Source organism: Pituophis catenifer, unplaced genomic scaffold (genome assembly GCF_029215685.1).
Source record: "Pituophis catenifer annectens isolate HBS135680 unplaced genomic scaffold, rPitCat1.0.hap2 SCAF_3, whole genome shotgun sequence".
Lineage (NCBI taxonomy): Eukaryota > Metazoa > Chordata > Lepidosauria > Squamata > Colubridae > Pituophis > Pituophis catenifer.
The window spans coordinates 137,163,729-137,175,434 of NW_027256883.1; the positions used below are offsets into that span (position 1 = coordinate 137,163,729).

The 11,706-nt window shown below is 35.5% G+C and overlaps 1 long non-coding RNA gene across 1 annotated transcript; it reads right to left on the reverse strand.

Annotated features, from left to right (window-relative positions):
• Positions 1–2,022: 2,022 nt before the first annotated feature.
• On the reverse strand, positions 2,023–9,699 carry LOC139313932 (uncharacterized). Its single transcript, XR_011600165.1, has 3 exons — positions 9,640–9,699; positions 8,762–9,055; positions 2,023–2,181 (listed from the first exon to the last, which is right to left on the reverse strand). It is a non-coding gene; the product is annotated as an uncharacterized lncRNA (long non-coding RNA).
• Between the last annotated feature and the right edge of the window lie 2,007 nt (positions 9,700–11,706).

Below are 11,706 nucleotides of genomic sequence, written 5' to 3' on the forward strand. Positions count from 1 at the left end.
GATGCACAACATTTGAAGAACTTCACTATAGTTTCATTCTGGATCTTCTATTTAATTCAATTTAGTTGCTAATATTTTGTGATCCAAAAAAAGTTTAGAAAACAACGAATTATAATCAATTAAAGTCAATTATAAGAGTATGATGAGCTGCTATTGCAAACTGCCTTACTAGGGAAGCTTTCTTGCAAAGGGAAGCTTTCCCTTTGAAAGTAAATTTGCTCCCATATTCTCAGCAATCACCAAGTGATTCCGATCACCAAGTTATTCCAGTGCAAATAGAGCTTTTGAGAAACAAAGGACTTAAAATAAAAATCCCAAGATGGCTATTCAGGATTGTTGTGAAAAATTCTAAGGGAATGCACAAAAAGAAAAGAAGGATGTACTACATATATAAATAATGTGTTTATTTACATAAGAATCTTTATTGCTACCTTTTAAAAATATGCTTTTGCAAGATAGTTTATGGCTATATTCATAAAATATACAGGTAATTCTCAATTTATGGTCATTATGGTTATAAATTGTAATGGTTATATAGAGGGTCACCCAAATGACTAATTCCATTTTACGACTTGTTTTGCAGGATAGATAAATCATTGCAGTCATTAATTGAATCCATCATTGTTGAACAAACCCATTGTTCACTACAGGGTTTGCTAGGGTGCTATTGCCAAAAACCAGAAGAAAATGACTGGTTTTGGCAACATCATAAATAGCAATCATGTGACTGCAAGACGCTGCAAATAACCATAAATGCAGGCTTGTTGCCAAGTACCGAAAATATGGCCACGTAATTGCAAAGGAGACCCAGCTGTCAGAACTTCAGAACCCAGTCTTAAGTATCTTTCGAGCAATCCATCATAATTTCAAATGGTTGCTAACTGACCAGTTGTAAGTTGAAGACTACCTGTATTTAAATGAAAACATAAGATAAAATAGAAAACAAAACTATCGCATTTTATGAGCATTTGCTTTTGCATATACAACTCTGTACGATATACTTGGAAGAGAGAATTTGTACTTATTTAAGTATACATGCCTTTGCAGCTTTTAGAATAGAATAGAATAGAATAGAATACAATAGAATAGAATAGAATAGAATAGAATAGAATAGAATTTTTATTGGCCAAGTGTGATTGAACACACAAGGAATTTGTCTTGGTGCATATGCTCTCAGTGTACATAAAAGAAAAGATACATTCATCAAGAATCATAAGGTGCAACACTTAATGATAGTCATAGGGTACAAATAAGCAATCAGGAAACAATATCAATATAAATCGTAAGGATACAAGCAACAAAATTACAGTCATACAGTCATAAGTGGAAGAAGATGGGTGATGGGAACTATGAGAAGATTAATAGTTGTGCAGATTTAGTAAATAGTTTGACAGTGTTGAGGGAATTATTGTTTAGCAGAGTGATGGCGTTCTGGAAAAAACTGTTCTTCTGTCTAGTTGTTCTGGAGTGCAGTGCTCTATAGCGTCGTTTTCAATCAAGTCCAGAAATATGTAGTACTTGGAGTGAAATCTCAGTCCAATGAAATTTATTCAACATGTGGTAGGAGCACAAAAAGAGCAATACAGTATAAGTGCTGCTAAAATATGAAAAATAACATAATATGTTTGAAAGAGATGTTTGTGGTAACAATCTGTTGCCATCTAGTGTTCACTGATGTAAATATTATCACAAGCTATTCGAGTATAAAATATAGCTGGCATTTTTGCTGTGTTTTCTTGTGCCATATGCACTATTCCATATGCAAGGACAATACCAGTTTTGGGCACATTTTGGCTAGTAATCCATTAGAAATAGAAGTAGAAGGTAGAAGTGGAATAGGTCTAGCTTTACTTCAACATACTCACACTTTTGTGGCAACCTAGAATCTCTAATCAAAGTACTACAAGCTATACTATTGTCTGAAATTCACCAAATAGGGGGAATGTGAGATGATACTGGAAGTGTGTATTAATACAAAAACATTTCTTTAAAGGTCTCTATATGGGCAAACAAGATGACTTCTGTGTGCCTGATGAATCAGAAAACTCTTGATGGGCAGTGGGCAATTCTAAGATTCCCACTCTCTCTTCTTATGGCTCTTTAGGTTGGAATTGGACTAACCAGTCAGTCCTTCAAAAATAGCACTTCTTGTAAATTAGGACTTTTGATTTATACTGTCACCTATAAAAGAAAGCAAAGGCAGGTGGCTAATTATTTTTTTCAATGTGTAATCTAAGGCAGACATGCAAGTATGATTAAACCATCAAGCAGTTATGTTTTTCTACATTGTTGAGGTTGGTAACCTACTACATACTTTCTCTATATTAATAAAAATGTTATATAAAATCTCAGTTGACCAAAGTCATAGGCAGAAGTCAATAACTATGGTCATCATCACGTATGTTGATGAAAACCGTTTCTGAAAGTCTGTGACTTTTAATGGTGGAGGAATAATTAAAAACATGAAGGAAAAAGGAAGATATGTTTTGTGTCTGTGAAATTAAGAGAAAAATGTTAAATGTGATCTGAATAAAAATGGTCTAATCCAGTGGAGTAAAACTGATAGATAAGTTCAAGGAACTTTAATTATTAATTTAATTATTAATTAATTATTAATTATTGATTTATTATTGATTTATTATTATTGATTTATTATTATTTAATTAGGTTTAATTATGAATGAGAGAGTTTAAAGATGCGTCAGAAAATATGACCTGGTGTTTAGGTGGGTTGTAGGAACCTATAAGTTACTGGCAGTTGCATGTTACTGCTAGAGAACCAGTTAGGTGTAGTGGTTAAAGCACCAGGCTAGAAAGAGGGAGATCATGACTTCACATCCTACCTTAACCATGAAATCCAGATGGGTGGCTTTGAGCCAGTCACTGTCTCTTAGCCCAACCCACCTCACAGGGTTGTTGTTGTGGAGAAAATAGGAGCAAGAAGATATGCTGAATATGTTCGCTGCCTTGAGTTATTTGTAAAAATAATAAAGGCAGGAAACAAACAAACTCTCCACTAAATGATGAGAATGTGACCAGTACAGTATAATAAATATCTAAATATTAGTTTTGAAGCTTAATCTTATTGCATTTTTTCTATATGACTAAACTAATTAAACAGAAATTAGTTTAGTCATATAGAGAAAATGCACTAAGATTACATTTCAAAAGTAATATTTGAAGGAAAAGAGAATCTGTTGATATGAAGGGAAAGGCGGATAAAACTGGTAGAAGTAAGAGGTTTTTTAAAAGACAAAAGATTAATAACTGGACATGGTGAAAGCAAGGATGGTTTTCAAGGATAAAAAAATTATAGAAAAATCACAGCAAATACTATTGATATAAATTTGTTTCATATATTTCTTTTTATTAATTATTGGCATACTATTAATTTATTAATTTAATTGGCATACTAATTCTTATTCCCAATCTCAATTTTGCTGATTCCGGAAAGAAAGCATGATTAATATGTATGTACTCCCTTTCTCAGCATTAGCAGATACACATCTTTTGCAAAGCTGTACTCTCTTTGGCTCTTTTATTAGCAAAACATGGGTAGCCAATCTAAACATGCGTTTTTAGAAGGCTTAGAATGAAGAAATTAAAACCAGTTACATAATGGTGAAAAATATAAAGGGAGGATTCTTGTAAGAATACCAAATTAAGATTGCACAATAAATTATAATTGGATATGGCTGCTAAAAATAATTGGCTTCCAACAAATATACCAGTAAAAATGTGACTGGCTAGAAAAACTTAAATAATAGAAAAATATGCTGGGAAAGTAATGCTCTTAGTTAAGTTTTTCTGAAAATTACAACATTTGCAATATCGGACTATGAGAGGCGTATACTGTGTTCCCGGACATGCATCGTAAGGAAAGAACACACCAATGATACGGAAAGAATGTACCCATCTAAGCCAAGTATTTATTATCTTTTGTCGTAAATACATAAAAAGTTTGCTCACTTCCAGAACAATGCATCACGTTGGGAAGAAATTCTGGGTGGCTTTTCTGACTGAATTATTTGCTTTGTACGGAAAGTGACAAGTACTGAATTGATTCTTCTGAAGAGTGCCAGTGACATCCAGATCTATATTCAGTTTTTATTCTCTGCACTTCCAGTTCTGAATATGATCCTGGATAGAGAGGACTGGGTGGCAGCATATAAACCGAAGGGAAAATTGGAGATATTAATGGCTGCCTTTTGCCTGGTAGTGATTTTGGGGGGACGGGGGACAAAGAGAGATGTAGGGTCATACAAACGGTACTCGCTTTGAAGGACTGTTTGTAGGGGGAAGGTCTTAGAAATTCAGCCCAAGTTCTCCACATCCTGTAATGGACATCTGGATGATAAGTTAAAGAGAATTTCTTTAACTGACCCAGAATGTATCTTTCTTGTGATGAATATTTATGACTAGGAATTGTATTGTGTTTAGTCCCTTTACTTTGGCCCCCAATGTATTCTTGCAACTGTATTAAGGTACTGTTTCTTACTTTAGTCTCTGTAGCCAATCACCAACTTTGCTGGTAAATGTACACTCCCAAGGAAGTGTTTGACTAAGGTCTATGCAGGAACCCCTGCTAAGAATATATGAAATTTTGATCGGCAGGCATTATAAATGCTTATCTGCCATAGGTTCACCATTACAGAAATTGCATTTAAGGAGATATTCATAAGGCTAGCTCTATTTTAGACCTCTGTGTGTGGTAATATGTTTTCCCAAACATATTAAATGTGCTTCTTTCACTAAGAAAGTAGTTGTTTTTAGCTGTTCTCTTGCTAGCATTCCACATATTGATGTGTCAATTTGGTTAACTGCTATGTTGGGCTTAATTGGTTGCATGTGATCTATTTTACTGATTTCTGTGGTCACATTTCTGTTTTATACTTTTCATATTTTTATTATTTAGTGCTATTATTTGGCAAAAAATGGAATATATATAAAAAATGTTATTTGTTTCAGAATGTAAGTTTTAAATAGTTTGGATTCAGGAGTTTCTAAGAAAATAATAACATTTAAAGCTAAAAAGGAAGCTATGGTCATTGTAGCAAATATGGTCTTGGATCTTTCCTGTTCTACGTCATCTATTCTGCCACACACTAAACTTAATACCCCAAACTTCATTCCTCTGAACTACACTTAAACTGGGTTTAATACAATAGTTAAGACTATAGTTAGTTTGTAATTTATGGAAGATCTCCACTAAATATTCAGTATCACCTCAAAAGAAAAATGGGATGCCAATAAGCTCTAGATCTGGTGAGCTAGCTTGAGTATGATGGAAGCAGTAAATCAAGGTTTGAGGAAAATTGTGCTTATGGATTCACTTTCTGCATTTCCATTATGGATATATGGCTGTAAAAGGGTATGTTATTTAGTTGTACAAATATGAGTTTTGCATCAGAGAGGAAATAAAAAACAGATGGTTCATTTATGATGCAGAGTCAAATTTAATGCGGCAGAAATGACATTCGCAGAGATGAAAGCTGTTACCACATTTCCAAGAAAATATCTTTGGCAGAACAGACAAAGGTCAAAAATGTGACATGTATTTAGACAGACATTTGCATCCGCAATGTAATTTTCCTTAAGACTCTTTCCTATATTCCTAAGTGACAAGATGAATTGAAAGTATGGCTTTTTCCAGAAGCAATCAAATTATTTTAATGCCATGGAAATAAACCTTGAACCTCCAGGGAAAATGTGAAGAAAGGTACAGTGAAGAGTGGTTCATGGATCTCTCTCTCTCTCTCTCTCTCTCTCTCTCTCTCTCTCTCTCTCACACACACACACACACACACACACACACACACACACACCACTCATGATGAACAATTCAGTTTAAGAGTTACTCTCAGCATTAATATTAGTGGAAAATACAAATCATTCTTCAGGAATAAAAACTGACATGCAATGGCCTGTAAAAGAAAAATAACATGGACTTAAGTTTAGACAAGGGGTAGGGAAGAATCAGGACTCATTCAAGCACTCTGAGGGGTAACCAGTTGTGAATGATATATCTGACACTGAAGTGCTACATGGTCTTCCATGTAGCCATTTGCATACTCTTATCTATCTATCTATCTATCTATCTATCTATCTATCTATCTATCTATCTATCTATGACACCCATCTCACTGAGGCAACTGTGGTAGTGTGTAAAAGATAAACCAGAAAAATTGCCATTATACCCATGGATAAGAATAAGTGACTCAGATTTAAAATTTGGTTCAACATCCTTGTAAATGATTTGCACAGAAGCATAGCTATAGCTAGCTGTATAGCCAGGCACAATACTAGGGCATCTTGCATGCTTGGAGTCCAACGTATTTTCTTTCGTCAACGCAAAAGAATTTGGCTCCTTATTCTGAAGTATATTAACAATTTCTGTTGAAACGCATCATGCCTGAGAGTGCACAGGTGAAGCTTTGGGAAAGATACAAATGTAGAGTATCTCATAGGCTGTGAGGACCGAATTCTATTATTATTAAAACAATTGCATCCTATAGGAACCAATACACAATGAGGATTATGTATTGCTTCATTTATAAAACCTTTCCAGCTCCATTTGACTTCCTTTAAAAACTGACTTTTTTAATTTTAAAAACAGAAACCCAGTATGTTGGAAAATAATGCATCACCTCCCAGCCTCATTTTTACCCTCCAAGTATGCCTTTGGGTCCCACCCCATAAGTTTTCTTAGAAAACAAAACTGGCATAGGGTCTGTTTTCCAATGCATACAAATTGTTGCCGCATAAGAAATTGATTTGGACCTTGTTGTTAGTTGCTCATGCAAAATACTGGAAAATCAAATTATAAGAGGCATTGTTCAATAGCATTTATAAGCACCAAAAACTTAGCAAAAAGCTATTAAAGGGGTGTACATTTCATCAGATTTGATCACAACATTTTAGTTATTTCAACAATATTTCTTCTAATGGATTGCTCTTGTGTACAACTCTATTCTTCACAGAAATATTGAATATAGATGTTTCAAATATTATATATCTCATAAGCATTTTCTGTTTTGGGATTATTTTTCCAACTCTACCTCCTCATTTTCTTCTTACTACTATACTGCTGTTGTTGTTTAATAATTAAATTTAATAAGCTGATTTAAATTATTAATATTTTATTATTATTTAGAATTGGGTATGTTTGCAAAAATGATAAAAGGGAAAAATGGCCAATGTTCCCCTCTCCCATTCGTGCCTCACTGGATAAAAAAAAAAAAATCTGGTTGGCTGCAAAAAGCACCAGAGTTTGCGCCTTTAAACTAAAAAGCAGAAGCATCTTAGTGGGAAAAATGACCCGGTCAGCTCAGTTGCCCAAGGAACAGAACATTAAGTAAATGCTTCAGAGTGTTATCTGGAAGTGCCAATTTCTATATAGAGTGGCCAAAGTCTAATATTTAAAAACGTAGGCAGCTATGCTTAAAATAAACAGAATATATTGTTGCAAGTAATAATGGGAGTTTCACGCATATCCAATCTTCCTACCATTTATATATCTATCTATATATATTGATAAATTTGAAAGTATCAGCTTTATATAACTTATATATTACTTTTATCCAAAAATAAAACACCATCACATATCTCCAACCTATGCTGCTGTTTCAAGCATTACTTAACTGGTATAAGTTATACCTGGTATCACTTGCATAAGAAAATTATGAGCTAGTTGGGTGGTCAATAATTGTCCCAGAAGGTGATAATAGGAAATGATTTCCATCCTGCTGCCAAGAAAACTGTAACGCTGCACCAGGAGTTGAGATGAATACATTTTTTAAGTTATAAAAAGCACCCTAAGTGATACATCTTTCTTTCTTCTCATGTTTCCCTTATTTGTATATCAGAAATTCTTTAACCTTACGTTAAAAATTCAGTAACTTAAAGTAGTAAACTATGGTATAGTAATAGCAATAGCACTACACTACAATTAGTATAGTACAGGAAGAAGAACCCATTGCTACAAGAATTAAATCTGCAAATAGCACCTGTTGGCAACCACTTCAACAAAATGTGCTTTCCTAGGGAAAAAACCCAACTTTTATAAAAAGTTAATGCTAATAGCTGCCACTTGTGTGCCCATGCTCATTATTTTAATCTGGATCACTGCACAGTTCTGCTACTGTAGAAATGACTTGGCAAAGGGACTGGAGGGGGAAAAATCTTTATACACAACTGCAGAGACCTCTAGTGGCAAGCCAACATTTAGCAGTGGTTTAAAGAGAAAGATATCTTAGCATAACTTCCCTAGACTGTATGCCCCAATGCAAGGGTTAACCCTTTTTAAGGCAAGGAACTTGTATTAATTTTTCTCAGGAGAAAACAGCACTTGAGTTTTGAATGACGTATACGGGATCACCATTCCAAAAGTAAATGAAGTCAAGACAAAAACTAAATTTGGTTTCATTAGAATTCAAGGCAGGGGATATAAATTAGATGCATATAACATCACAATGATACAAAATGATGTTTTAAAGAAGGACTAAGGCAAGCCAACAAAGCTTTCTCCAGAACAGACCAATTCTCTCATTCCAATAAGAATTCTTGGAACATCTGTGGCTTAAGATTGTTTATTGAAATCCTAGTTTCATTGGAACCATTTTGAAGTGGGTGTTATGCTGTCAAAAGGAGAACAACAAGAACCCTGCCTACATTCTTAGGCTCAATAGGCTCAAACTCCTTCCAGATTACCTGACATCTTTCCCCAAAATCCCCAATTGTGCTCCACTAAGCACCACTCTCACCTGGATTTACTTGGTCCCTCACTCCAGGAACTCTGTTCAGATGATCCATCTTTTTACCTGGAGAAAGATGTCGCTCTTTCATTACCAAGTACATTCTTCTCAAAACTCCATTTCAACTCTTCTGTTTCCTCAGAAAGACACAAGTTTTCTTTTCATTCTCTTCGGGCAGTTCGGAATCCATCAATGGTGCTTGGAGCACCCTCCACCATGCTTCCGATATCACTCCTTAATTGAATGGAGTTCTTTTCCCCAGAACAGATCTCAGAATGGCCATCTTCTTGCTCTCCCTTTTTCCTGGAAAGTCATAAGTAATCAGATGACAGCTATGTCAGCAATGAGACTAACTCAAGGGGCAAAACTAAACATGTGTAACCCCAATCCCACTGTCTATACTGTCCTACTGCGGCACGTTGCCCAAAGCATCTAATGCTCTCTTAACTTTTCCAGCTCACTCGTTCTCTCATCGTCAATGTTCTTTAATTAATACAGCAAATCTGCTGATCCAAGGAAAAATACTGGCATTCCCATTCATCTTTTCCTCTACTTCACACCTTCTGTTCTTCCCCTGTTCTTTTCCACTTTCCCTCCCAACAGCTCATCCACTCTTCACTAAAAGAGCATCCAGTATTAAATTTAACATGCCCAAATTCCACCAGTGACAAAACTCCTTCATTTTCACTATTCCTTCCCAAACAACTATCATTTCCCAGTACCAGCTTACCAGCTTCCATATTGGTATTCCATACCAATATTCTGCCACATTAACAATTACCAGGTGCTGCACTAGCATAGAGTCTCGAGTCTAGTCTATCTTCCGCTAAGATTGTTAATTAGGTGGCTGACTTTGAGCCAGTCATTCTTTTTTTTACCTTCTTTACCTCAAAGATTTTTTGTGGGATAAAATTGGGATGATGGAGCACTGTGTATTCTGTTTTGAGCTCCTGAACAAAAATAAGGATATAACAATAAGAAATTAATTAAATGACAACTTTTGGAATCCTTGGAGACAAATGCAATCCAAAAACAGCTATTTGTTTATCCCTTTTTAATATGCCAAAAACTCTTAATTATTTTAAACATGTTGGAGCAATACTTAACAGAATTATTCTACTTAATGTTAAGACAAGATTTATTTATAAGCCGTAATCATTTTTAGGCTGTTCTTATTTCCCATGTGTTAAGGTTTGTAACTAAAACACATATTTCATTTAAGCCTTTATATTGGAAACAGAAGCCTATGACACAAGACAAGTTGGCTGCCAATATTCAGAAATAGCATGGCCCCAAGGGAGTTCAGTTTCCCTGTGCTTGCTTTAAATTATTTTTCAAATCTAATCTTATCATCCACTGAGATTGCAAAACGTCACTCATGAAAACAGTTGTAGGTTTGCAAAACAAGCCTTAAATGCTGGCAGCAATTAACCTTGATCTTAGTGTGAAAGATAAGCAGATTGGGATGTTAAAACAGCAACTGAGAAGACACTTTCATCTTGTGAAAGTAGCAGTATAATAAGACCTTACAAGCTGCTCCAGAATGTGGTCAAGGAAAAAATTAAGGATGTACATTAGTATTTCCATGCAATATTTCTGCTCACTTGTAACTAGTGGATTCACTAGAGTCCACTAGTTACAAGTGATAATCCAGGTATAATTCTAACTGGTAGTTGTGATTCAGAAAGTTCAACATGATTATCTACAATACTGCCTTTCTCCAATTGTCTCTGCTCACCTTATAAGATTTGACAGGGTCCCTTCAATCATGGGTGTTAAACTGATGGCCCTCAGGCCGGACATATCACGTGCAGGCCCCAGCTCTGCGAAGGGGATAAACGTCGCAAAATGTCATGTGACAGCAACGTGACATGGCAAGTTTGACACCCACGATTTAAACAATGCTACCTTGTGAGGTCCCAGACATGTGCCTTCTCTGTTGCCATTCTTAGAATGCTATTTTCCCAGAACTCCATTTGAACTCATCCCTCTCAGCAGTAGAAAGGCCTCAACACTTAGCTTTTCATACAGGCCATAAACTGAAATGTTTACTCATACTGATGAGCGACCAAGGATGACTGAAATTTTTCTTTATGCACTTCCTCATAGCATTATTTACTTCTTACACTGTTTGCACTCTGATTGTTTTAGTAGTGTTTCAAAGCAAACACTCCCTTGAGTCTCTGATTGGCAGCTATATAAATCTAACAAATGAATAAATAAATCATGTTGCCAAAAAAATTAAGAGTGTCACATCCACGGAGTTCAGGGTTTCCCAACCTTGGCAATTTTAAGTCCTGTGGATTTCAGCTCTCAGAATTCTCCAGCCAAGCATGCATGGATGCTGAAGCAAACTGCACAGCAGCTTTAGGAAAGAAAAGAAACATAAAAGATTTCTTAAGTTATCTTTACTGTAGATTCTTTACATGGGTGTGTGTGTATACACACACATACTCTGTATGTATGTATGTATGTATGTATGTATGTATATATGTATGTATGAGAGCAGGCATCAGAATTTCATTTTTTAATGTGTGCCAGTGTGTTCACAGAAAAAAAGTGATAATAAAGGTTATCTTATCTTATCTCATTTCATCTTACTACTTTATGAATAATTAATTAATAGTTAAGTAAAACCAATTCAGCCACACTCTTCAAATAATTATAATAAAGCAATCTAAAGGGCTAGCTCCAAAGTTATCAACGGGAATAATCATCTCCCTTGTCCTTAGCCTCCGAGACCCGCCAGAGACAGAGAGACAGTACTCTGACACTAAGCACTGAGATACTACTAATCTAATTCTAAAGTTAGGACTGAGTGACAAACTGGAACGGAAAGCCACATCCACGGCCAAATAAGGGAGCCTTCTCCTGTGGAAAGCGCATGCGCGATACTAGGCACGCCACCTCCGCGTGGGCCTGCCAGTAGGGGCGTGGCGTCGCTCACCTCAAGA